General features: G+C 46.3%; 1 long non-coding RNA gene across 2 annotated transcripts in view; it reads right to left on the minus strand.

Annotated features, from left to right (window-relative positions):
• The window catches only part of LOC102372533, a 6,798-nt gene extending 2,731 nt beyond the window's left edge, over window positions 1-4,067 (minus strand). For both annotated transcript variants that reach the window (XR_325481.3, XR_001359194.1), the window contains exons 1-2: window positions 4,004-4,067; window positions 2,449-2,543 (exon numbers count right to left, since the gene is read on the minus strand). This is a non-coding gene — a long non-coding RNA (uncharacterized LOC102372533). The remainder of the gene's footprint in view (window positions 1-2,448; window positions 2,544-4,003) is intronic.
• Window positions 4,068-4,766: the final 699 nt, after the last annotated feature.

Raw genomic sequence — 4,766 nt, forward strand, 5'->3', positions numbered from 1 at the left:
TTTAAAAAGACTAGGGTATGCAAAACAATTATCTTCTGCTTTTTGTTTAATCCAAGCATCACAGGGAAAAAATCCTTCCCCTTCCAATGTCACAGAACTTGGACATTGCTGTATCGCAAACCATCCCCCCCAGGGGATGTCTGTTTTTAACTTCAGACCCAGTTATCCTAAGGCGTGTTGCTGAGGGAAAGGTACTTGGTATGCACAAGTTTGTCCATTTTCCTTCCAGCTAGATGCCTGGTCCAGTAAAAGCTAACACCCACAAAAATCCTTGCCTCTTGCATGTGTTCAGTAATTCAGATCCAAAGGACTCTGCAGTAAAAGGTAGAGGGGAAAAAAAATTAAAGCAATTATCCCAAACACTTCCTTTCTCTGCTCTTGGCACGGTGAGGGGGCTCGGGGAAGTGTTTTCTGTCTAAGAGTCTGTCTGCATGACGCTGTCCTCCATAAGAAACATGGTCTGAGGTCCCTTTCTATTGCTGATTTTGCGAAGTCACAACTGCCACTCATTTTGCTCATCCCTATAACAGGACTGCACAACACACTCGTAGGTTTTGAAGTGCCTAGACCAATGATGCTCATCCCAAATGCCACAGCACCCTGGGGTGCTTTGAGATCCTTTCAAGGGTGTCACACAATGTTAGCGCAGTTAGGTATGCAAACTGCATTCTGCAGATAGACCCAGAGTTTTCAAATAGAAATCCATAGTTGTGGTCTTTCTGAGATCTTTGCAACAGAAAAACTGCTTTCTTATTTTCTTCGGTAGTCAAAAACAAGTGAAAAGTAAGAGCTGGCATTTTCCGGGGAGTGCTGTGAGTCTCTGCAGGGGTGCCTCAAGTCTGGGAAAGTTGAGAACTGCTGACCTAGATTCTCTTGACATCAGTGAATCATATAAAATGCCTTTCACTGTCCCAATGTGCAGCTTGCTGTTACTATTAAAGAGGCTTCATCGGGTGATCCCTTAAGAGACCTTCGTTGAGATGTTAGTTGGGGTGTTGCTATTCACTCTGAGGAGCCTTTAAGTTTTTGAACACAAGGGCTAACATGGTACCTGGACAGAGTGCGTCTTGCATCCTCTCTCTCTTGAGGAGCATCCATGCTGCGTAGGGCAACACCTTGCCTTCTTATGGGGGACAAACACAAGTCAGCACTTGTTTTGCCAGACTACGAGGCACCTTGAAGCAAGAAACAGCTCTGATATGTCAGTCTGCTTGGCGGAGCAAATGGCTGAGCTAGGCTAAAGTCACAGATGCTCATTAATCCATTGTTAAACTAGGACAAGGTATGTGGAGATGCAGTGATCATCAGATGCAAAGGATGTGCTTGGAATGGCAAGGACTCGAGGGCCTGTTGGCAAGAGACAAGGCTGCAGTCATGGGCTTTGCTCCGCCTTTCAATGACCCTGGAGTGACTGCACTGGAGTCACCATAAACTGAGAAACCAGCCCCATAAATGTGTAAAATTTGTAAAAATCTCTCTCTCTCTCCTTATGGATCATTTCCTTCCTCCTATGCCAAAATAAAAATTAACACATGCAAGAGCGCTGGAAGGGTTTACGTTTTCCAGCCAGTATCTTCATCAGAGCTAAATACTGATGTTCACAAACCTCTCACTTGATACTGAGTCACGTATCCTATGTATTTTAGTGGATAAGTAGGAATTGAGACCGTAGAGGAGATACTGGTCTTGGGCCACACACAGCCAAACGCAAGCACATGCTCCACAAACCAACCATCTGTCAATAATATACAACCTACAAGATAACTTTAGAAAGAATCAGTCTCCATGAAATATTTCTGCTGGAAACACTAAAATGCTCTCTGCTCAATGTGTTTTGTGCTCCTAGGAAGCAATATTATTTAGATGATGATAAATGTTTAAGTCACTGATGTTATGCCACCAGTCTTGTGTTCATGGGGCTATGGTTGCAACACTTTCAGCTTTCATTCAGAAACCTACATTTTAGGATTCATCTTCATGTAATTGTTTTTTTACAAAGGCCAATGCAGATTAAATAATCCCAAGAACAACTTTTTTCTTACAGTTTTGCTTGAAAGATGATTTTTTTTTGCAGCTACAACTGATTTTTAAGCGTGGATATTCTGTAATATAACTTGAGCCTTGACATTTTGATTAGTGCTTGGATTCTGAGAATTTCCCATATGGTGTTATACTGAATAATGGATTTCCTACCCCCGTATTTAAAATTGTCCTTGGCTGGAGTGAATAGCCAATGTCCAAAAGCAGAATGGCATGGAGAAATTTGCCATAAAAGGGAAACCTCTGATCCATTGCCCTACAGGATAACACTCCTCCTCTACCCCTTTTAAAAACGCAACACACATGGAAAAAATAAATGGTTCTGAATGCAGTGATCATGAAAACTGAAGGATGAACTACACTGAGAGGGAGCTGGTGGTGGGCAAATTGCGACATAGCCAGGCAGACCTTAGGGTTTTGTTCACACAGAGGGACTTCTACTGGCTGGTAAGGGCCATCACAGGCATGTTCACACTCGTGGGGCCTCTGGCAGCTTCATGTAGCTTAAGTTAAAAAATAAAAAGGTAAAAGTATGCATCAATATAGATGGTGAACACCCCCACTGGCACTGCTGCTAGTTTAGTATTATTATTGACATCAGCATCACCTAGCTGTGCACAGCACAGATTTCAACATAAAATACAACGTTCCCCCCAAAAAGATTAACATATTCTATTGTATTTCCTAGTCTCCAATACTAATAGTGGATACAAAAGACACAGGATAAGTAGAAAGCTGTATATTATTTTGGGCTCCCATGGATGGAAGGAAGATGTCAGTCTCTAAAGAATGAGGACTCAAACAAGATATTCAGTTGTGAGGTCTTTGGAACGGAAAGCATGCCTCCCTACACAGTTCTCCAGTGCACAGCATGTTGTGGGTAGTGCCAGAAATAGAGAATAAGAACAATGATTTTAAAATGACTTCCATAAGGATTTTAAAACGTACCACTCATTGGCACCCACAAGAAGCTGCTGAAGCTCTTAAATTACAGGTGTTGCTATAAACCATCACACTATATCTTTATATGGGAGACTGAACAGGCTTCAAAGGAGCACCACCAGCTTTTCAGGTCCCCTGTTGTCACGGCGGGGTCCTACAGGAGGGCCGTGATCTCCTTAAGGCCCCTTCCTCCGTGCCAAGTCGGCCGAAGGGCACCCTCGGATTCTCGCCCGCCACGTCTTTGATGTTCACATAAGGTTGGTAGGCTGCCTTTTGTCTCCTTGGACACGGTTAGTTGTGACCTCTGTCCCCTTGGACTCCCGGACCCCTTGTGGGTCTTGTCGTGCAAATGGGTGCCCTGGGCACCCTAGCCTTATGGGTTATGCGTGGCTCCAACCACCCCTTATACCACGCCCCAAGACTCGCAGTTGGAATCGACGTTAGTCTGTCTGTCTGTCTGTCTGTCTGTCTCTCTTTCTACATACACTGCCGCCCCCTCCTGGGGCTCTCCTCACCCACTGCGGGCCTTCTCTGCGCCGTCGCCCTCTCTCGGGGCCTTCTCAATAGTGCCCCCTCCTGGGGCTCGCCACACCCGCACTGGGCTTCTCAATAACACCCCCTCTCTGGGGCTCGCCGCGCCCAACTTGGGCTCCTCAATAATACGCTCCCCTCTCTGGGGCTCTCCGCGCCCACCCTAGGGCTTCTCAAGAGTGCCCCTCTCTAGGGCTGGGGTCTATGCACCCCATATGCTGCGCCCTCCTGGGCGCCGGGGTCCTCACACTCCCCTGTGAGGCCCCTTTGAGGATACTGCGCCCTCACTGGTGCTGGGGTCCCCACGCCGCTGTGGGTTCCCCCTGAGGCCTCCTCCAACCCCTAACAGCCTCACCCAAACCACCGGTGTAACATCAAAACCAAACAGAAACTCGAGCCTCTTGGCTATAACCTAAACATAAGCCACCTGGCTAAACCACGTTGCACCAACGCCCTAGAGCTGCCATCCATAACTCTGCTTAAGCGGTACCTGCGGTTCTTGCTGCTTCTTGCATCATGGCTGAGAGAGCTCCTGCCTCTCTGGCTGCTGGCAGAGAACTGCCAGCCTGGCGAGCCAGGCCCTGCCCCTTCCGGCCAGCTGACCGCTGGCAGGTGTGGGTCATTTGCTGCCTCCAGTTGCCCTGGCAACCCACAGCTGTGCTCCTTATCCACTGCTAGGGCTTTTTCTCTAGCAGTTTCTGCTCTAGGAGCAGGGCACCTCAGTGCTCTGCGACACCTGTACATAAATTAAATAAAAATCTCAATATGCATTTGCCCAACTGACCGTGAGGATTTGTTGTACTTACTTTCTCCTGTGACCACAATCCATGTGAGAGGCCAGATCTTTAACAGGTAATACTTTAACCTACTGCAGATTGTGCAACATAATTTATTCCAGAGACGGCAAGAGAGTTACGAGGTTTGGGGGAGAATTAATAAGTGAAAACAGACTGGGAATTTTTGCCGAGGCTGCCAGAATCATTTAATCCATTATTAAATGCTTCAAGGGACAAAATATCACTTCTTCTGCAAAGCCTTTCAATAATTATCCACTTACAATGCAGAAGCACAGCAACATACACTCCAACACTAATAAACCATCTATCTGATGTACCCAAACTCTATAATCTGTGTCTAGTTTGGGTTATAAGAGCCTGATTCCCTTTAAAATTGGACAGCTTTGCAGGGTATGCAAGGCTGATTTAGCTGTCCAGGGGAAAATACCTCTTGTACAGGGAAGTTTTCTGACAATG

Source organism: Alligator sinensis, unplaced genomic scaffold (assembly GCF_000455745.1).
Source record: "Alligator sinensis unplaced genomic scaffold, ASM45574v1 scaffold1390_1, whole genome shotgun sequence".
In the NCBI taxonomy this organism is placed as follows: Eukaryota; Metazoa; Chordata; order Crocodylia; family Alligatoridae; genus Alligator; species Alligator sinensis.